This window comes from Peromyscus maniculatus, chromosome 1, assembly GCF_049852395.1.
Source record: "Peromyscus maniculatus bairdii isolate BWxNUB_F1_BW_parent chromosome 1, HU_Pman_BW_mat_3.1, whole genome shotgun sequence".
Classification (NCBI taxonomy): Eukaryota; Metazoa; Chordata; class Mammalia; order Rodentia; family Cricetidae; genus Peromyscus; species Peromyscus maniculatus.
Window position 1 is genome coordinate 3,794,916 of NC_134852.1, and position 24,319 is coordinate 3,819,234.

General features: G+C 39.3%; 1 pseudogene; it reads right to left on the reverse strand.

Moving 5' to 3' along the window:
* Positions 1 to 8,944: 8,944 nt before the first annotated feature.
* Positions 8,945 to 24,319, reverse strand: part of LOC102909380 (vomeronasal type-2 receptor 116-like) — a 32,911-nt pseudogene continuing 17,536 nt past the window's right edge.

Below are 24,319 nucleotides of genomic sequence, written 5' to 3' on the forward strand. Positions count from 1 at the left end.
GATGAGAGTTAGAGGAGGGCTGCGAAGGGGATATGTTGTTGGTATGTCTCTAGAACCAGCCTGGCTCCAGTAAAGCTGGCAGAGTCGTGGGCTAGAATAGGGGCTCAGGGAAGGAGGTGCTGTTTGGGGCTCTAATTCTTATTTATTTTCTTCTGGTCTTTTTGGACTTTTCCTTTTTTTTTTTTTTTTTTTTTTTTTTTTGGTTTTTTCGAGACAGGGTTTCTCTGCGTAGCTTTGCGCCTTTCCTGGAGCTCACTTGGTAGCCCAGGCTGGCCTCGAACTCACAGAGATCCGCCTGGCTCTGCCTCCCGAGTGCTGGGATTAAAGGCGTGCGCCACCACCGCCCGGCTGGACTTTTCCTTTATACATCGGTTTACAACTTTGTGTTTTGAGTTTTTGTAGATTGTGTGTGCCTGTGTGAGAGAGTAAGGTTTCTTAATTGTCATTTTGTTGGTGTTTTATTTATTTCTCTTTTTAAAGAAAGAGAAAAAGAAAAGGGGTGGAATTGGGTGGGCATGGAGATGGGGAGAATCTGAGAGGAGTTCCAGGAGGGTAAAATCATGATATGAATGTATCACATAATGATTATGAATGGTAATGTGATGCTATAAAAAGAATTAAATATATATCCCAAAGAAAAATGTATATAGAAATATGGACGTTATTAATATATTGAAAATATTGCAGAAAATCCATAAGCATAAATTATAATCTAGGAGTAAATTGATAAGATATCAGGAACACGGTGTTAAAACACTGTTCCATAAAGACATAAAAATACATGAGCAGTTCTGTATCAATGCACTACATAGATACTATTTTACAGAGTTTTGAGAAGAGTGGCAAGGCTGCAAGAAGTTCAGAATTTAAATTTACTCAGGCTCCTTCAGAGAATGAGGAAACTTAGATAATACTCTGGACTTCATGAATGTAGGTACATTTGGGCTACATATAAGAGAACAGAATTATAAGATAAGGATTTCAAAGTAAATCCTCTCTATCACACTGAAGTCCCATGCCCTCTTAAGAATGGAAATGTCCAGGCTGGCCTCAAACTCATGATCCTCCTGCCTCTGCCTCCTTCAGCAAATCCTACTGGCGTGCAGTCGATTGGCTTGATCTGTTTGGGAGGCATCTAGGCAGTGGTACCAGGTCCTGGGCTCGTTGCATGAGTTAGCTGTTTGAAACCTGGGACTTATGCAGGGACGCATGGCTCAAGCTGGGAGGAGGGGACTGGACCTGCCTGGACTGAGTCTATCAGGTCAATCCCAGTCCTCGGGGGACACCTTGATCTGGAGGAGGTGGGAATGGAGGGTGGGCTGGGGGGAAGGGGAAGGGTGTAGGAAGGGAGTTAACAAGGGAGTCTGTGGCTATAATGTAGAACTGAATAGTATTGTAAAATTAAAAAAAAATTTAAAAAAGAATGGAAATGTATTAACGAAGAAGCAATATCAGAGCAAAATTAGGTGCATGCAATGTATTCAGTGCTCTAAAAGCTTGTAAAGCAAATACAACAGTGTCACTAAAGGCGAAGACACGATACAAGTAACAACAGAGAAAGCATTGGGGCTATTTAATTTCTGTCAGCATAAAGCAGAAGGCAAATGGAGTTTAATTGTTCTGAAAGAAAGCAAGATGGTCCAGATAACATTGCAATGTTCCAGAGCATGGGAGTGGCTTAGGATAAAAGAGAAAACCTGAGTATGCATTCATGATCACCAGCATTTCTGCCAGATGTGGATCAGTGTGTGAAGTGTCCAGAAACACACTATGCAAATACTGAGAAGAGCCACTGCCAACATAAGACTGTCACATTTCTGACCTATGATGACCCCTTGGGAAAGATGCTCAGCTTCATATCCCTGGGCTTCTCATCACTCACAGCTGTCATTCTCGGGGTATTTTTGAAGCATAGAGATACTCCAATTGTCAAGGCCAATAATCAGCATCTCAGTTATAACCTGCTCATCACTCTCATCCTCTGTTTTCTCTGTCCCTTTCTTTATATTCGCCATCCTAGCACAGTCACCTGTATCCTACAGCAGAACATATTTGGACTTCTGTTCACTGTGGCTCTTTCCACTGTGCTGGCCAAAACTCTCACTGTACTTATAGCCTTCAAGATCACTACTCCAGGGAGAATGAGGAGGTGGCTGCTGATAGCAAGGACCCCTAATTTCATCATTCCCATCTGTACCCTACTGCAAGTTGTTCTCTTTGGAATTTTTCTGGCAACTTTTCTCCATTTATTGACAAAGATGCCCATTCAGAACATGGACACATCATCATCATTTGCAACAAAGGCTCAGCTATTGCCTTCCACTGAATCCTGGGATATCTGGGAACACTGTCTATAGGCAGCTACCTTATGGCTTTTTTTTGTCCAGGAATCTGCCTGACACATTCAATGAAGCCAAGTTCCTGGCTTTCAGCATGCTGGTGTTCTGCCATGTCTGGGTCAGCTTTCTCCCTGTCTACCATAGCACCAAGGGGAAGGTCATGGTGGCTATGGAAATCCTCTCTATCTTGAATTCTAGTACATTAATCTTAGGCATCATCTTTGCATCCAAGTGCTACATCATACTATTAAGACCAGAAAGGAATTCAATTCATCATATCAGGGACAAAACATATACTACAAGGAAAATCCTTAAAACCTAGCTCACATGTGTCTTACATTAAAGAGCTTTGAAGCATGATAGTTCTACACTATCTGAATCATCACACATGAAGCTATAATTTGGCATTTGATCCCATAAGCTGTTATTTCTTTAAGTAATCATATAAGCTTACCAAATTCTGCATCCATCACTTTTTTCATGTTGAGATACATCCTACATTTTGAGACCTCCTCTTGCATTCACTATTACTTTTGTGATATTGATTTCAATTCCTGATGAAATCCTAATTTGTGAGTTCCTCCACTTGGAACATTCATATATTTTATTAACTTGACAACTAGATTATTCAAAAAAATTTATTTCCACTGTCAATTACATATGCTGATGAACATATTCACAAGTTATATATGTAAATATTATTAAACATGTTGTAAATTTGACATACAGTACAACAAACATGTCAATATAGTGTATTGTTTCTGAAGGCCTTAGGACATCTCACCACTTTTTCATGGTTTCATTTCTTATGTATTTTTATTCTGAAGAAATCCAAATTCCTTACATTAGTTGTAACTTTTTGTGAAGATTGTACTCTATCGGTTACTGCATAATGAGCTACATACTAAGTTATTGCAAACTTAGGACCTCATTTTATTACCCAACACCAAATGTCAACCAGAACAACAAATTTGCAGTCAACACCTGGAACCTCTCTTTGAATTATGGTGCCCTGTGTCAAATGTAATTCCTTCCACTGACTCTGTACTCACTTCTCTGTGTTACTCTAAACATCCAAGCAGCCTTTATCTTGTCACTTCCTCACAGTCCTTAACCATTTGCTAATTGGTGCATATTCCTTCAACTCCTACAGACTGAAACAGACCTACAATCCAGGAAGGCCATTTGCAGCCATTGAAGCAGAGGCTTCTCTGTATCCAGGACTCCAGATAGAATCAGCAGAAGATTCTTGCACTCAGCTTCAGAACCGGTCTGTATGATGGCTTTATGTGAACCAGGACTTTGTGAACAATGTCTGAGGGAGCCAGATCAGTCAGGAAAACAAGATAATCCAGAATCCATAAAAAGGTGGGGACCAGCAGCACATACTCTTATACACAGAGGGTCCCCAAAAGAGGAAGAAGATGCCTCATGTTTCTCTAAAGCCCCAGGATTCTTCCCATAATGAACTTCCCTCATTCTCAGGGAAATCCACTTCAGTTGCCTGATCCATTCAAATAGTGTGTGTGTGTGTGTGCGTGTGTGTGTGTGTGTGTGTGTGTGTGTAAGACAAACAGTGTGTGTGTAAGAGAAGAAAGAAAAAATGAATAAAATAAGGGAAATATTTTTAAATCTCATCATGGAAGCTGCAGTGTGAGACAGTGATTCTCACCATGAACCCCTTTGTGCATTTATCTTTACTTGCAAGTGTTCATTGCAAAGAGTCATAGGACTGGTTCAAGGCCCTTGGTTTCTACTATGTATTAATGCTGACCCTTCACTCGGGCTCCTCCTGGATATCCTGTTGTGACCCTGTGTTGTAGAGATTCTGAGATGTTAGGTCTACAGGCCAGGACCCTTCACAAGCTCAAGCAGATCATAGATGGGGTAGAGAGTGGGGCAGGCCAAGTCACATCCTTGGGTCTGGGCCTGGGAAGCTGTAGGATTTGTCTACCAGGTGTTAACTGGGGACAACATTCCAGTGCATACAACTTCACACACCTGCACTAACTAACAAGGATGGATCCATTGTGCTGCACTGGTGAGGTGCATGGCATGCTCTCCCAAGTGTTGCAGCTGGTGGGGTTCAGTTATAGCTCTCCCACTCTTATGACCCCAGAGCCCTATCACTTGCCCCAGATATTGATGGACATGGGGTAGGAGGGCAATTCTCCTCAACCCAAGCCTCCATCACTCAAGGCAGATGAGTATTTCAGACAGAACTCACATTCTCACAAATTTAAACTGGCTCATCCACAACCACACTAACAAGGTTGGCTCTATTGTGCTTCTTTCATGAAGTATTGTGTTAGCTCTCCCAAGTGTTGCAGCTGCTGGGGGTCAGGGATAGTTCTCCCTTTTCTATGACCACAGGAAATGCTCTCCCTAGTATCCATCGCTCTGGTTGTGACATGGGTGTGGATGAGCTGCCCTTCTCCTCCTCCTCCCCTCACACAGCAATGCCTGTGCCCTGTGGAAGAGATGGCCCAGTGGATATAAGAGCAGAAGGCATTCTTTTAATTAATGCCCCCTCTTCTCAGATGACGTTAGATGTGATGACTTAGATGTATCAAGTTGGTAGGAAACCATCCAGCACGATTGACCCCATATCATCTTGACACACAAATACATCACCACAAAGTTACCTTTCCTTTCCCATTCATCCCCAGGATCTCACATTAAATTCTAAGTAGGGGCTGGAGAGATGGCTCAGCATTTAACAGCACTGGTTATTCTTCCTGAGAACCCAGGTTCAAGTCCCAGCACTAACATGGCAACTCACAATGGTCTGTAACTTTAGTTCCATGGGGTCCAATACCCTGGCACAGATATACATGCAGGCAAAACACGAATGAACATAAAATAAAATTAAATAACTTTTTAAAAACATAAATAACATTAAATGTCCCACAGTCTTAAATGTCCCACAGCTGAACACACTAAAATTTGACTCAGAGGTTAAGAGTACTGCTAGACTGAAGAGATGGCTCAGCAGTTAGAGCACTGGCTACTTTTCCAGAGGACCTGGGTTCAATTCCCAACAACCACATGGCAGTTCACATTTGTTGGTAATTCCAATGCCAGGGGATCTATTGCCCTTACAAAGACATGCATGCAAGCAAGATGCTAATACACATAAAAATATACAAATATTTTAGCAGGGTGGTGGTGGCACATGCCTTTAATCCCAGCACTCAGGGGGCAGAGCCAGGCAGGGACTCTGTGAGTTCGAGGCCAACCTGGTCTAGAGAGTGAGATCCAGAACAGGCACTAAAGCTACACTGAGAAACCCTGTCTTGAAAAAAAGAGTACTGCCAGGTCTTTCAGAGGTCCTGAGTTCAATTCCCAACTATTGCATGTTGGCTTAAAACCAGCTATAACGAGAACTGGCACCTTATTCTGGTATTCAGGAATACATGCATGCAGAACACTATATATAATAAATAAATCTCTTTTTAAAATGCACTCCTGCTTTGCAGTGGTGGCACACATCTTTAATCCCAAGATTCGGGAGACAGCGATAAGTGGATCTCTGTGATTCCAAAGCCATCAAGGTCTACAGAGTGAGTTCTAGGCCAGCCACTACTACACAGAGAAAACTCGTCCCTCAAAAAATCAGTCCCTTTAACACATCCAGTCTCTTTTAAAAATCTAAAAATGTTTTTAAAAGTTTGAAATCTCTCAAGTGTGGGCTCCTAAAAAAATAAAAATTAGGTTAAATAATTCTTTACTTCAAGAGGGAAAGGCCCAAGGCAAAGTCTCCCTTTGACAAATAAAATCCGCTCTCCAACTGTGTAATACTTTGATATCCAATGTCTGGATCCACTTACTATCTTCTGGGCTTCTCCAAAGGGCTTGAGGGCACTTCGTCAGCTCCATCCTCTGTAGCACACACAGCTTGCCTCCCAAACTCGAGATGGCTCCACTCTATAGCTGCTGCTGTTTTTGTCAGTCACACCACAGCACTGACATTAACCACAATGATGGGTCTTCTGCTGCAACATGGCTGCACTTTCATCAACCCCTCTCAGAGACTCTCTTCATGGTTCTAATACTCAAATTCTCTGTATGACTCCTTTAATTTTGGACCTTTAAGTGCTAGTGTACTTAAACCTTCACCAGTGGCATCTCCTGTCCTCGCACTTTGCCAAGCCTCCAGAGTGCTGGAATTAAAGCCATGCACCAACAACACCATGGGGTCTTCTTAATCATCACTAATTTCTCAAGCCACCCAGCACTGAGTACTCATTAAAACAAAATTTCAATTTAGTAGTTCACATAATTTGTTAATCAGAGTTGATAATTCAGCCCCAGTGAACCGGGGCCACAGAATCTTAATTCAAAATAACAAATGTCTCAAAGAGAGTCTTTAAACTTCCCTCTAAAACTTCACAAGCCATGTTCCCATATTCTGCATTGCACTCAACATTCTTATATTCCGACCTACTACAGAACAGCTCACCATTAGTTAAATACTCAAAGGATTTTCTTATACAGTATTTCAAAGTCCCTTCAAGGTTCTCCGACAAAGTAACATGGTCAGGTCTGTCAAAGCAAGATCCCACTCCTGGTACCAACTTGTCATAGTTAGAGTTTCTATTGCTGCAATAAAAAAAAAAAACATGGCCAAAAACCAAGTTGGAGAGGAAAGGTTGTATTTAGCACTCTTTTACATTTGAGTTCATCATTGAAGGAAGCCAAGCCCGAAGTCAAACAGGGCCGAGACTGGAGGTAGGAACTGAGGCAGAGGCCATGGAGGGGTGCTGCTTACTGCCTTGCTCAGCCTGCCTTCTTATAGAACTCAGGACCACCAGCCTAGGATTGTCACCACCCACTTTGAGCTGGGCCCTCCCTATCTATGACTAACTAAGAAAATGCCCTATAGCTGGACATCATTTTCATTTGGTGGGGAGGTGGGTGGGAGGCATCAAGACAGGATTTCTGCCCAGCGGTGGTGGCACACAACTTTAATCCCAGCACTGGCGAGGCAGAGCCAGGCAGTTCTCTGTGAGTTCGAGGCCAGTCTGGTCTACAGAGTGAGTTCCAGGAAAGGCACAAAGCTCCACAGAGAAATTGGTCTCAAAAACCAAAAAAAAAAAAAGGACAGGGTTTCTTCATGTAGCCTTGGCTCTCCTGTAACTAACTCTGTAGACCAGGCTGGCCTCAAACTCACAGATATCTGCCAGGTTATGCTTTCCAAGGGTTGAGATTAAACGTGTGCACCACCACCGAAAGCTTAAAAATATTTTCTTAATGGAGGTTCCCTCCTCTAAGATGACTTTAACTTATGTCAGACTGACAAAACATTATCAAGTGCAGGGTACTTGAGCTGAAAGGTGAGGTGGACATATGCCTCATTCCTAACCCAGAAGCAATATCCAGCTGCTAATGAAATTTACTTTTGTCCAGGGGAGTCTCAAAGGGGAAACCAACTACTTTGAAGGGTAGAATGCATGTTCAACATTAGATAACAACAGAAAATGAACTCATGGCATCTTTGGATGTTTCTAGTCTCACAATTTCATGACAGGGTATTTCACTATTTTGTTTCTTTGTATTTTTAATCTTGTGTTTGTTGTTTTGTCTTGTTTTTGTCTTCTTATTTTTTTCTTCTCTCATTTTATCCTATTAGTTTCTCTGAGTATGTACAATGGCTACCACTTTATGTTTTGGTGGCATTGAGTGTGCAACAAATTGGGTCTCTGATTCATCTGAGTTTTCTTGGGTTCCTTTCCTTTTCTTTGTTTCTATTGTTCAATCTAATGTCTTATTTTTTTGTTTTATCCTAGTATATTTTCTTTTAATGTATTTTATATTATTATAATCCCATAGAAATCTCTTTGCTTTCTAGTGAAAGACAAAAAGGTGTTGGATTCAGATGTATATGAATGTATGTGTGTGTTTGCACGTGTGTGTGTGTGTGTGTGTGTGTATGTGTGTGTGTGTTGAGTGTATTGTTATGTGGATGTGTGTGTATAAGAGTCCTTGGAGGCCCACAGAGGGCATTGATCCCTTGGAGCTACTGTTACAGGTGGTGTGAACTACATTTTATGAGGGCTGTGTATTGAACTCAGCCATTTTGCAAGAGCAGCACATGATTTTGTCTACTGAGACAACTCTCCAGCTTCTGCAATATTCTGCAATATCTGTTTATTGAAACATCCTTCTCTCCTAAGTTCTACTCCTCTAACTCCCATGATGCATCAGATTTCTCTAGTCTTCCCCCTACAAAGGGTAGTATTGTGTTGCCTTCATCTGAAAACATGAGGTCACAAACGTCCTTCAATTTCTCCAATAATCAATTGGTGTCAATGTCTTACATTCACTAAGATGTCAAAAAGAAGCATCAGATTTTATTATAAATCTTATAGTATATATGAGACAAATAGAAGATTACCAATCTGCACTAATGTCAAACAGCCATGTCTTGTAAAAATAGATGGCTAAGTGGAAGATTATGGGAGACAATGTAGATAAAAGTAGTACACATGTCACTGATAAATAACATCATTAAAAGAAACAGTGAGAGTCACTAGCTAATGAATAATCTTTCATCGTATGCTAATAGGTTGTTCAGTACCAACATTACATGTGTCATTTAAAATTTATGAAATGTGAGTTCTGGAAGATGATTTCTCCCTTAACTTTTGAAGAGAATTTCTCTCTGGTCTTAACAAAATGATATAGCACTTGGGGACAAAGACACATCCCAACAATCCAGCACTGGAGGCTAAGATGGAAAAGACCTCCACAGCCACCATTACCTTGCCCTTGGTACTTTGGTAGACAGGGAGAAAAGTGACCCAGACACTGCAGAACAACAGCATGCTGAATGTCAAGAATTTGGCTTCATTGAATGTGTCAGGGAGATTCCTGGCCAAGAAAGCCACAGTGAAGCTCCCCAGGGCCAAGGAACCCAGGTATCCTAAGACAGAGTAGAAAGCAGTTACTGAGCCCTTGTTGCACACAATGATGATGTGGCCATGCTCAGAGTATGCATCAGTGTCAACAGAGGGAGGAGATGTTCCCAGCCAGATTGCACAGAGAATAATTTGGATGATGGTGCAGACGGGAATAATGTAGTTAGGTACCCCTGATACCAGGAGCCACTTCATCCTTCTTCCAGGAGTTGTGACTTTGAAAGCTAAAACCACAGTAATTGTCTTGGCCAACACAGTGGAAACAGCCACAGTGAATAAAATACCATATGTTATTTGCTGCAGGATACAGGTAGCTGAGTTGGGATGGCCAATGAAGAGCAAGGAACAGAGGAAACAGAAGATGAGGGAGATGAGCAGGATGTAGCTGAGAGTGAGGTTATTGGCCTTCACAATGGGAGTGTCTTGGTGCTTCACAAAGATCCCAAGAACCAGAACGGTGAATGCAGACAAACCCAAGGCCATAGAGGACAGAGTCATCCCCAAGGGGTCATCAAAGGCCAGAAAGGTCACATCTTTGTACAGGCAGTGGTTCTGCTCTGCATTGGCATACTGGTCCTCTGGACACTTCAAACACTGATCAATATCTGAAGTAGAAAGCAAAAGTATTGTTAGTGCAACTTCAGCATTTCTTATGGACAGGCCACTCCAGTGTGTTTTGAAAGCTTTACACCATTCACATACTATATTGATAAAGATGTAATTGAGACTTTTCTGAAAAGCAGTGCTTCCATTTCATAATGCCTATCTTCTTCAAGGAAAAACACAGATCCTATTGATACACTATAACATGAATGTTCCTGTCTGAATTAGAAGTGATGCCCTCATGAGAGATGGAGCCTTGGTCGTATCCAGGATGAAACTTCTTATTTTTTTTTTAATTCCCATATGATCATCACCAAACACATGAGTAGCCAAGCAACAACAAATTGAATCTATTGTGTGTGTGCATGAAAGTGCATATGTATGAGAAAGCAGAAAATGAAAATGAGTGTTTGAATCTAGTAAATTAAAAAGAGCTCATGAGTTTGAGAGTTTTTTGTTGCATATGAGTTGTGGGAAATAGAATGGGGAGAGAGAGAGGTTTTATAATGATGTATGAAATTCTCAAAAAAATTAAATATAATGCCTTTAGTTGTGTTCTCATCTGGGAACAGGGACACTAAACATTTTATAAAATGAAATAATCCTACTATTAAGGTAGAAACTCTGCAAATATATAACACCCAGAAGGCTTTTATCTTATGTCACCGCTTTTGTGAGCACAGAGCACCTACTTCCTTCCCTAATTTTCTTCTAAATGAGACCTCTGTGGGTACATTCCCCCTGGATGTTCCTGGGGAGTGAGGGATAAGAGATTTAGATAGAAATATATAGAGAAGAGAGAGACAGAAACACAAGATAGCCTCAGTGGAGTCTACATCCTAATCCCCCAGCCCAGAACTTTATTCCAAATGAATTTTTCTATCCATGTCAAGGTGGGAGGCAAAAAAACTCCCCAATACTAGATACAGCTAAATGTAGACCCCACCAAACACCTAGTACCCAGGTCTGAGGTCCAATCATCCTCGAATGCAGCCCTGCTGGTAAAGCAAGCTCAGATATCACTAGGAAACCTATGTGGACTCCAAAAGACCTAGGTTCTACTAATGTACTCAATGGTGAAGTAGTTTTTGGTTAAACATCATGAGCAAGACAAGATGAGAATTCCCAAGTGAGAATGGCAACACGGAATATTTGAATTGAACAATAATACCCCATTCATAAGTTGCAGTTTCCCCACAGTAATAAGTGAAATACAATTGTAATTGTGCTAAATTGTGGATAATAATGGAGAGCAATGATGTGCTTCCAGGATTTTAAGTCATTCCATGAATAAAAGCAAACTAGCATTTATGGACAGCTATAATTACATTTTTTTTGTTTGTTGTTCTTTAAGGGGCTGGAAAGATGGCTGATCTGTTAAGGACATGGTCTGCTCTTACAGGGGGCCTAAATTCAGTTCCCAGAACATGTGAAGTCCCAAATTTCTACCTGTAACTCTGTTACAAAGGTCATCAGATACCTCCGGTGTCCTTCACTGGGACCTGGCCCTGTAAGGATTTACTATCCTCTACATATGCCTAATTGAAATATTCATAAACATAAAGTTTTTGTTTATTTTTTGTTTGTATTTATTAATATAAATGCCCTTTATAGTTACTATGTTAAATCAATTATTTTACAATCTGTTTATTTTTTACACACGTGTGTCAGTGGGTTTTGTGTGTGTGTGTGTGTGTGTGTGTGTGTGTGTGTGTGTGTAAAGTACAATTGTCAAGAAGGTATCTTGTAGGAGTTGGCTCCATCTCATTTCAATGGGCTTCCTGCAATGAGTTCAGGTCATCAGACTTGTGGCAAGAGATTTATCTGCTAACTCTTCTCATTGACCCTAAATATCTTTTTTTTTAAGATTTAGTTGTTTATTATGTATACAGTGCTCAGACTGCATGTATCCCTGCACACAAGAAGAGGGCAGTGAATTTCATTATAGATAGTTGTGAGCCAGCATGTGGTTTCTGGAAATTGAACACAGGATCTCTAGAAGAGCAACCCATGCTCTTAACTGCAGAGACATCTCTCCAATGCCCGAGATGTCTTCTTTAAATGATCTTTGCATTATAGACAATGACTGACAATAAATGTCAAAAACACTGGTGGACTCTCATTTGAATTTAGCCATCTCCAAATCAATAATGTGTTGACTTATATGGATAGTGTTTGCGAAACTATCATTGGAATAATTGCAGCTATTTCTTCTCACTACAAAACTATTTTATTTGTATTATTATGACATTCATTGCTACTGTGTACAAAAATCTTACGTGGGATACCTGTCTTTTGCTACATCAAGTGTCCAAATTTCCCCACTTTTTATATGAAGTCAAGGGCTGTCTTGTGTTTAGCTGTTTCTAGTAATTTTACCCACAGTTCCTACTCTTTAGTCAGTACAACCTACAATGGCATCAGTCAAAACTCTCTGAGAAACTCCCTCACATGGAAGTAACAGCACGTGCATCATCCCAAATTTTCCTTAGCAGGTTCCCATTGCAGCATTATGGTACCACCCTGAATTCACATCTTCATGCTGTCTTCCTCATGCACCTGTCAGCTAAATGACAACACAAAACACTAGCTATTTATCAAATGCTGTATAAACAGCATGCCCACCACCACACAGTACTTATTTACCATTACAGCACAAGGTGACTCAATATTTCTGTTTGTCAGCAATGTTTGTAGGCAGTGGCAAGAGCAAGTTGTGTAGCATTCATGACTTCAGTGGCAGGAGATGACTCAACAGTTAAGAGTGCTTACCAGTAGCACAGACACTAAGAGCGATAGTTAATAAATAGGACACCCTGAAATGGAGAAGCTTTTATAGAGCAAAGAACAGGGTCAATAAGACCAAAGGACAGCCTACAGAATGGGAAAAGATCTTCACCAACCCCACATCTGACAGAGGGCTGATCTTCAAAATATATAAAGAACGCAAAAAGCTAGACATGAAAATACTGAACAATACAATTAAAAATAGTCTACAGAGCTAAACAAGGATTCTCAACAGAAGAACCTCAAATGCCTGAAAGGCATTTAAGGAATTGCTCGACATCTTTAGACATCAGGGATATGCAAATCAAAACAACTCTGAGATACCATCTTAAACCTGTCAGAATGACTAAGATCAAAAACAGTGAAAACAGCTTATGTTGGAGAAGATGTGGAGCAAGGGGAAGACTCCTCCACTGTTGGTGGGAATGCAAACTTGTACAGCCACTCTTCAAATCAGTATGGTGGTTTCTCAGAAAATTTGGAATGAGTCTTTCTCAACACCCAGCTATACCACTCTTGGGTATATGCACAATGAATGCTCAATTTTACCACAAGGACACATGCTCAACTGTGTTCATAGCAGCATTATTTGTAATAGTCAGAACCTGGAAACAGCCAAGATGCCATTCAACTGAAGAATGGATAAAGAAAATATGGCACATATACACAATGGAGTACTACTCAGGAGTAAAAAAAATTATATCATGAAATTTGGAGGCAAATGGACAAATCTAGAAAATGTCATTTTGAGATGTCATTTTCAGTGATGTAACCTAGACTCAAAAGGACAATCATAGTATGTACTCACTCATAAGTGGATACTAAATTGGACAGAAGGAATAGCCAGACTGCAACCCACAACTCTGGAGAGGTTAGCTAACAGGGAAAGAGCCGAGGAGGGACACATGGATGACCCTGTGAAGGAGAAGTGGATGAGATCTAAGAGTGGACTGGGTGTGGGGGTGGCAGAGGGTGAGGAGTGGGGCAAGAGAACAGAGGGGAATGGGAGGGTCAAGTTGGAACAGGGACACAGTGGGAGGGCAGAGAGGAAGATTCCATGATAGATGAGGACATCATGGGAATAGGAAGAGGCAGGGTGCTGGGGACACTCTCAGGAATCCCCAAGGTTGACCCCACTTTGGTCTGCTGGCAGTGGTCCAGAGGATGCCTGGACTGGTCTATTAAATTGACCAGCCTAGCAAATAAGTAGCTGTCATCCTAGAGCCTTTGTGACTGATGGAGGCAGATACAGAGATCCATGGCCAGGCACGATGCTGAGCTCCAGGAATTCAAATGAGAGAGAGGAGGGATACTACAGGAGAGGGATGTCCAGATTATGGTGGGAGGACTTGCAGAGATGACCTGCCACACTGGTGGAAGTCCATGAACTGTGGACTAGTTGCTGTGGAGCCCCCATGGGAAAGGACTAGGCCTTCTGGATACAGACGATGGTTGTTTGGCTTGAACTGTTTGGGGGACATCCAGGAAGGGGGATCATCATCGGTCCCTGGTCTATGGAAAGTCTTCTGGAATCTGATGCCTGTGTTGTGACACCTTGCACAGCCTTGGTGCAATGGGAAGGGACTTTGACCTGCCTAGGCTCAGTGTGCTGGACTCTGCTGACTCCCCATGGAAGACCTAAATTTGGTGGAAGTGGGGTGGCTTGGGAAAGAGGGCTGGGAGTGGGAGGAGGGAGGATGGTTGATCTGTGGATAGTAGGTGGAATGAGTAAAAAATTTCTTAATAAAGAAAATTGAAAAACAAAGAGTGCTTACAGCTCTTGCAGAGAATAAGGGTTTGGACTCAGCATCCATGTGGAAGCTTATACCTGTCTGTAACTCAAGATCCAGTGGCCTCCACAATCTTCTGCACATAAACGCACACAGGAACACATACAAACATTCAAGGAGGTTAAATGAATAACCAAATATTTAGAAAGATGCATGAATCCAATCTAGTCTACATGTACTTTAGAGGGATATAATCATCAGGCAGATATAGTGTATAATTCCCTCACAGGGCTGTTTGAATTTTCAAACACTTTCTTTTACAAAATACTACCAGCAATAATATTACTGTGAGTCAAGGGTATACATGAAGACATAGGTTGTTATATATAAGGACATTATTATTGATGACATACTTGTAAAAAAATTAGGAAAGGAATAGATTTTACTTGTGCTGTAAAAGGGCCAGAGAACTTAGTAGTTCCCCAGATGCTCCCTAGCTCAACTAACTTCATGATAAAAGTACCACTCAGAGTATAAAACTTGCCACCTAGCAGCACCACCTGCCAAACTGAAGCAAAGGCCTAATCCCTCATCTTTCTTACAATTCTTGAAAAGTCTCAAAATGTAATAACTTTGCTTTTTAGCTTCTGTGGATCTGCTTTTGGCTCACTGTTCTTGGTAACTGAAGTATGTCAACCCAGGACATGGTTCTTTTGCTTCAAATCTCACCCTGAGAAAGGTTCAGTGCTACACTGGGGTCCTGTACATCAATTGTAGATGACATCCAGCTAATGAAGACTTTATTTAGCTTAAACCTATGTCTGAGCAGTCTTCTCTGGTGAATACCACACAACAGTGCAGCACCCTTCCAGGCCCCTTCAAAGGTGCAGTGTGGATAGCCGAAGTCATATTTCAGTTCACATAGAAGAAGAAAGTCAATCTGAACAATTTCTCCCTGCAGTAAACACTTACCTGTCTCATTGGAAATCTCATTTGCTGGGCAGGGGGTGCAATCAAAACAGCAGGCTGCCATTCCTTCTTGATGGGTTTTTCTGAATCCAGGGTGACAATCAACACTGCACACAGCAGATGGCATCTGAGGAAAATCAGACAGATGCTGGGCCAGGAGTCTGACTACTCCTTCAATAGCTATAGCATCTCACCATGTTGAGAAGTTAACAAGATTTCTTTCTGTACATGACCTGAGTGAACACATTTCTTTCAGGACTTTGTACAAGTCCACATATGAATATGTGAGAACAAATTGATGAAGTGTTGAAGTGCTTCTGATCTACTAAAAGTTCAGGAAGACCTAGGAGTATATGTTGTGTCACCACTGGAATGCCTGAACTGAACACTCTACCCACCCACTGTGTAGCTTAGCTTTGTCAACTTGACACAAAGCAGAGCTACAAGAAAAAAGAGAAACTTCATTGAGAAATTGTCTCTGTCTAATTGGTCTCTGGTCATATTGGTGACCTAATTTTTAGTTTTTCATTAATTCTGGTAAGCACCACCACACTTGATTCCATTTCTGAATTTAGTGGAAATGCTTTAAGTGTCTCTCCATGTCGTACAGTGTTTTCTATGTTCAGTTTTATAAAAAACATTTTGTGAGAAAATGTCCTTTCTATTATTCAAATGTGTTTTTTTTTATGTTTGCTTTCCCTGAATGGATGCTGGACATCGCTCAAGCTATTTTCTGTATCTTTTTCAATGAGCATATAATTTCTATCCTATATATTTGATCAAATATTTATGTGACATATTATACTTGATTGATCTGCATATGTTGAATAGCATAACATCTCTGTAATATAGTCACCTTGTGTGTAGGGATTGATCTTTCTGATGTGCTGTTGAGACCTGTTCGCCAGTATTTACTTGAGAATTTCTCCATCCATGTTCATTAATTGGAGTACAGTTTTCTTCTTTCTGATTCACTTTACCTGAAATAGTCTTTTTCTTGTTCTGTGGAGACTCTGTTCTTCTTTATGAGTGCAATGTTTTCTTTCTGAGCAACAGAGTATTGTTTATTTTTGAAAAAATTCCTTGTCTGTGTGCTTTGATTAAAGAGTGGGATTCTTCAAATTCAGTTATTAATGAACATTATTTGTGATTATTGTCAATTGGTGTTTTTGTAAGTTTTCATGTATTTCAAACCTTTGTTTTTCTGTCTGTTGATCTAGTGTAGTCTACACATTCCTGTGACATCTACTGTTTAACTTAATAAAGAGTGTGAAGGAGTGTGACATGTCAAGACAGTCTGGAATTGTCTTCCTTAATGATGTTCCAGTAGCTATATATTCCTGCAAATTGTGGTCACCATTACAAGTTTTTCCATCTTCCTGAAATTATGAAGGACAGCTTTGTTGTATATAGTAATTGAAGTTGGAAGTTTTGTCTCTGTTTGAAACACATAATTGATACTCCCTCCTTTTAAAGTGTCTATGAATAAAGTTACTGTGATTATGAAGACTTTCAATGAAATTGACCTTCTCTCTTGTAACCTAAATTTCCTCATTATTCTGCCTAATTCAGATTTTAAGTAATATTCAAAATTCAACCCATCCTTTTCTGAACCTGTCTGTTGGGCACTCTGACTGCCTCCTCTATCTGGATGGCCATATTTCTCTAGCATTTGGTAAAATTGTGGCTGTCATTCTATTAGAAATACCTTTGGTCCTTTCACATGTTGTCCTCCTCTTCTGCCTGTGCTTTCTTAACTTGATATTCTATTGATCTTCATCATTCCTTATTGTTTTATATAATGAGTTATATAAGTATATAATTGTATAATGAATTAATTATATCCTTATGTAGTGAATTATATAACTATATTGTTTTATATAATAAATTATAATTCATCTGTCTTATTTCAAGTCCCTATAGCCTGCCTTCTACTTAAGATATTGTCTTAGTAACACGTTTAATACAGTTTGCTGTGTGAATTGTTGTGTCTTTCATTTTCAGAGTGGCAGTATGAATTCTTCATTGTTATTGTACCTTTATTGAATTTTTGTCTCTTCTTCATTCAATTCCTTATTATTTGCAAGTGTTTGTCTAGTTGGATTATCCTCAGAGGTAACTTGAATGCTCTTTGATTTCTGGAACATTCTTACAAATATTCTTTGAAGTCTTTGTTTAGTATGTCATTGAGTTCACTGTCACATAAGCCTATGATTATATCATTTGGAGTCCTGCTTCCTCACTGTTTGCAAGTTTCCTTTCTGCTTAGAATGTGCCATATATAGAATATGGCACATATTGGTTTGTTTTTAGTCCTCCCTATCCTTTTGGTTGATGTTTTGTAATGTTTGCTCAAGTTAGGCCTGGTAGAAGCAGACTTGTGATTTCATTACTCTCTTCTGATCTAGTGGTACAGGCTAGTAGCTAAAACTTCAACCCATTTGCTCTGTTCTCTGAGCATAATTTTCTCATCACTGTGAAAATAGAATATTAACTCCTGATTTAACTTTATCTTAGAAACTTGAGATATCACTTCAGATTAAGTTTGCACACTTTCTGGAAGTAAACCCCTTTCAAATTCAGCAAACAATATTGTAGTAGGCAATGTAGTTCAGATATCATAAAACCAGACATAACAGAATCAATACCGATGATATATCTGGGAACACATAATGGGATATTTTATTTTCAAATTTTTTCAAAGCCAAATTATTATAATTATGAGTCAAACCAAACAAGGAAACAATACAAATCTTTCTGTTTATTTTTTATTTGTTTGTTTGCTTGAATTAGTTATGCAAGAATTGAGGCGCAAAGAAATGCTCTCATAATGAAGGATTATTTTTGAAATTATGATTGAGGGCTGGAGAGGTGGCAGCAACCTATCACATTTGCTGCTCAATCCCCCAACTCCTACACTTAGGCTCAAAATTGTTTTCAGGCACTGGGTGTCATAGTCCCTCTGTGGGCATGCTTACATACCTAATACTCATATGGAACAAATATATACAGGCAAAATATCCATATACATAAAAAGTATAAAAAGAACAAGTTTTGATTAATAAAATATCTAACGTGGCCCATGAAAATGTGAATGTATTGTTAGACAAGAAGACAGTTTAGGACCTCACAGTCAAAGTCATTGAATAAAATTATAGAATATAAATTAATGACTTGCATATCTGTTCCTAGTTCCAAATCTTTCCTTACAAATAGCTTCAGTCTTTCCAGCATGTGGATAAGAGATTCAACAGAAGAGATGAAGATCAATGGGCAGCAATCAGAATGGTACCAAGAGAATATTGATGAATTTACTGTGAATATTATCAAGTGGTCATATCTAGTTTTATATTTGTTTACAAAGTAGAATGTTTCTGATATGATAAAAATATATCATATGTTTGTCTTAGATTTTCAAAAAATTATCAAATAATCATATTTTTAAAACATGAAGGGAAGAAACATCATCCAGAAGTTTAAAATTATATCTTTACATGATCATCCATCTAATTTCACTAAGTCACAGAGAAACCCAAATGGCCTCAATTGACAGTGGCTACAACTCAGAAGTGTACATCAATATATTTTGGTCAGACCCACCTGTCTACTTCCTGTGGCCCACTCTATCATATCTTCATATAAATGTAGCTGTTGATCATGAGGAAAATATGGCATAAACTCTCCTATTTTCACCTTAAGTCCAACACCATGGGGGAAATTAGAAATGTGGTAAATGCCATACTCGGCTTGTGGTTTTTTTTTCTGATTCATATGTATTACATCTCCAGCAGGATTAACAAAGTGCATATTCTTCAGATATAGGTGAAGCTGAAAGATAGGCAACATGCATTATTCTATATTCCTTTATTTTAATTCTGAAGATGATTTTGTTTCATCCTAAGACAACTTTATTGAAGGTGCCCAAGGGAGAAACTCAATAAAATCATGTGAATAAATAAAGTTATTGTGTTCCTAGAATTTTAGTTCTCTCAGGGGAAACCATCAAGCACAAACACAGAAAAAAACACAAACATCAAACATAAATATGCACCATAAACACACACACACACACAAACACACACACACACTTCCACACAAACACCCAATCAGAGGCATACACATAATACAGCCACACTCATTAATACACATACACACTAACACACACATACAGACAGACCTAATAAAGCAAAAAAACACACACACTGAGACACACACTGATAAAAATATTGACAAAAACACACACAACATACATATGCTCATATACACAGTCACAAACAAACACAGGAGAGAGATATTCATACATGCAAAGTACCACATCTATACACATGCATACAAAGTCACAGAAATACATTTAGACACCCACAAAGATACAAACCCATACACAGAAAAAAACACAAAACATACAGAAAAGCAGATGCAAATGTACTCACACACACAGGTACACAAGTAGGTATTGAACTGAATCAGCACTATTTCCTGTAATATAGCTATCAGAGAATCACGAGGGTTAAGGTCCCCAGAGCATATGTTGGTGTCAGAATCAGGTGAGTACACTTGTGCAAACCATCCCTTATAACAAACACCACATACATGACAAATATTGGTTTCAGCATGTGAGAGACTCTTTAGAGATTATAACATTGATGACACCAAGTACCATCCACTGGAAGACACAGTACCTGTGAGCAGTCAGAATCCAGTTCTCTCAGAGTTGAGACTGGCTGGTTTTCTACTTGTTGAAGAAGCATTTCATGGAGAGCATGGGCCACAGCATACACAGCATTGTATATATCATAAGCATCATCACTAAAGGCCATGTCAAAACTCTGTAGCATTAACCATTCCAGTGAGGCATTGAATGAGCAGTTCTCCAGTGTCTTACAGTTAGATGTGGAGGCTTCACAGCTAAAGTACATCCACCCCAGTTGGGCCAGGAATAGGTCTGTGTATTTGGAAGAGTTCAATGTCTGAACAAAATTTTTAAAACCAGAAATCTCAGCATGGTGGTGTTCAAAAGCAAGAGTCCCATGGAATGAGTCAAGAATGAAGTCTCTCTTACTTGTAATGACATCCCACTGTGAGGTGGTGACCCATATTCTCTGTATACCCTGTGATACCCACATTCTAAAGCACACAGCTAGAGTACTGTCTGTGTCACCATAAATGACAACAACATTTGTGGATGATGTCTCAATTTGGTTGTTATACACTTCAGCTCTTGACATGTATAACTCCATGTTGACTGGGATCATGATCACAAAGGCTATGCAGATTCTTTGGACTTCACTCTCTACTCTCAGATCTGAGAGAAATTGGAGACCTTGGTCATCATCTGAGATGGCCAGCCCAACCCAGTTCCAGTTGAAGTGAGTCATGAAAGAGACCATGGCCAGGGCCAGAGCTGTGTCCTTGGGGGCCATCTGATACAGTCTTGGAAACTGTTCACGATCATTCAGGATAGGATTGAAATGTCCATACGTGAGCTAAAGGACATAGAACACAGGAAGCAGCATGAGGTAGAGGACTGTCAGAAATCTCAATGGAAGCCCTGAAGTGTGTGAAGTACCAGTTTAAATGACAGGAAGGCAATTTTCCCCTATTACTACAGTTATATTACACTGTTAGAAACCTGCAGAAAATTACCTTTCTACAATTTGTTCAAGGAAAATCACTTTGACTGCTAATTATTCTTCTCATCTACATATAAAACGATGAACTAGGAATGTCCCATTGAGTGGCTGATTAATTACACTTGAACTTGATTTACATTAATGTGAAGCCAATCTCCCCCATATACTCTCCTCAGCATCAGGCTTAGCCAAGAAAAGAGAAAGATTTCATACTTTATCACCCAAACAATCTCACCTGTGGATATCTGTTGATGTCAAAATATTGTGCCAGGCTCATGGATGGTGCTAACATTGGTCCTGTAATCATTACACGACATTTGATCTTACGTTTACAGGTGTAGTTAACAAGAGGTCTAAACCTTTTTGTAGTAACGTATATAAATTTTTGAAATGCGTGTTTATCATGATAATTGTCTGTGAAGAAGTAAAACATGAGAGACACATTTGGTAGAAGATATAGACTCCTATTGATTTCTTCCACTGCAAAAGCCAAAGGCAGAGCAAACTGGTAGTTTTCGGGTGGTATTCTAAAAATAAAGGCACAGGATTTAGTATGGATAAGGCTCTATAGATGAATGCTTGTAGTTAATACAAGGATTATCATGCTTTCAATGTCATTTTCAGATATAGCTTGACCAATTCCCCTGTTTTTTAAGGTTGGAAAAACAGGAGATGCTTGAGAGCTTGAAAAAAAAAAACAAACTAAAAGGCTGATGAGAGTGGATGTCACAAAAATGAGAAATGTGTTCTTGTCCACTCAGACAGGGAATTTCATCTTGGCATTTTAAGTACTGGATGCACACTTGATAAATGATATGTGTGTGTATTTGTAGGAAGCTTGAGAATGCAGTTTTCCTGAGGGCCAGAAGAGGAAGCTGGATCCTGCAGAGCTGGAAATTTAAGTGGTTTTGAGGTGCCTGCCAACATGGGTGGTTGAAACTGAACTCAGATCCTTTGACAGATCAGCAACTTTTCTTAACTGAAGACCCATGTCTACAGCCCCAGTTTATTACTACTTTCTATATTCTAGATATTCTTTAGTCTAGTAAAGCCAGTAGATATTATTCCATTTGTATGGGCTGCCTCTTAACACACTCATAGCATTTTTGAATGCAAACAAAACTAGTTTTATGCAATCACACTTGTTAAAATGTGGTCTTATTTCCTGAGTTATTCTATATATTTAGATGTTTTCTCCATGTTTTCTTTATCAGAGTCATGCTTTCTAGACTTACACTGAAATTTTTGATCCTCAATGTCTGTTGTAATATCCCCCTTTTCATTTCTGATTTTGATGATTTGGATTCTCTCTGTGTGTCTTTTGGTTAATTTGGATAAGGGCTTGTCTATCTCATTGATTTTCTCAAAGAAATTTTTTGTTTGTTTCATTAATTTTTTGTATTATTCTCTAAGTTTCTAATTTTTTATTTTCATCTCTCACTTTGATAATTTCCTTTCATCTATTCTTCCTGAGAGACTTTGCTTCTTCTTGTTCTAGAGCTTTCAGGTGTGCTGTTAAGCACTTTTGTTTGTGGCATACATGTTCAGAATTGAAATTTCATCTTGGTGCATCTTTCCTGTGATGAGTATGTAATGTCCTTATTGATCTCTTGATTGATTTTAGTTTGAAGTCTATTTTGTTGGATATCAGGATGGCTACACCCACTTGTTTCTTAAGACCATTAGGGGTGAAATCAATAAAATAGAAATAACAACAGACATTGAGGAAATCCAGAGAATTATCAGGTTTTATTTCAAAAACCTCTATTCCACAAAACTGGAAAACCTAAAAGAAATGGACATTTTTCTGGATAGGTACCATATGCCTAAATTAAATCAAGACCAGATAAACTGTTTAAATAGTCCATAATGCCTAAGGAAATAGAAAAAGTCATTAAAAGTCGCCCAACCAAAAAAAGCCCAGGACCGGATGGTTTCAGCACAGAATTCTACCAGATCTTCAAAGTAGAGTTAATACCAATACTATCTAAATTGTTCCACATGACAGAAACAGAAGGAACATTATCAAACTTCTTCTATGGGGCTACAATTACCCTGATTCCTAAACCAAACAAGGATACAACAAAGAAAGAGAACTACAGACCAATCTCCCTCATGAACATTGATGCAAAAATACTCAATAAAATACTGGCAAACAGACTCCAAGAACACATCAAAACAATTATCCATCATGACCAAGTAGCATTCATCCCAGGGATGCAAGGATGGTTCAACATACGAAAATCAGTCAATGTAAGACACCATATAAACAAACTGAAAGAAAAAACCACATGATCATCTCACTAGATACAGAAAGAGCATTTGACAAAATCTAACACCGCTTCATGATAAAATATTTGGAGCGATCAGGAATACAGGGAACATACCTAAACATAATAAAGGCAATTTACAGAAAGCAAACAGCCAACATCAAATTAAAGGGAGGGAAACTCAAAGAATTCCACTAAAATCAGGAACGAGGCAAGGCTGTCCACTCTCCCCATTCTTATTCAATATAGTACTTGAAGTTCTAGCCAGAGCAATAAGACAACATAAGGAGATTAAGGGGATACAAATTGGAAAGGAAGAAGTCAAGCTTCCCCTATTTGCAGATGACATGATAGTATACTTGAGTGACTCCAAAGATTCCTCCCAGGAACTAATAAAGCTTATAAACACCTTCAGCAACATAACAGGATACAAGATCAACTCAAAAAAATCAGGAGCCCTGCTATATACAATGGACAAAGAAACTGAAAAGGAAATCAGAGATACATCACCCTTTACAATAGCCACAAATGACATAAAATACCTTGGGGTAACACTAATCAAGCAAGTGAAGGACTTATATGACAAGAACTTTAAGTCCCTGAGAAATGAAATTGGAGAAGATGTCAGAAAATGGAAAGATCTCCCATGCTCATGGATAGGCAGGACCAATATAGTAAAAATGGCCATTTTACCAAAAGCAATCTACAGATTCAATGCAATTCCCATCCAAATACCAACACAATACTTCACAGACATGGAAAGAATAATACTCAACTTCATATGGAAAGACAAAAAACCCAGGATAGCCAAAAGAATCCTGTACAGTAAAACAACATCTGGAGGCATCACAATCCCTGACTTCAAGCTCTACTATAGAGCTACAGTAATAAAAACAGCTTGGTATTGGCAAAAAATGGACATGTGGACCAATGGAATCAAAGTGAAGACCCTGACATTAACCCACACACCTATGAACATATAATTTTTGACAAAGAAGCCAAAAGTGTACAATGGAAAAAAGAAAGCATCTTCAACAAATGGTGCTGGCATAACTGGATATCAACATGTAG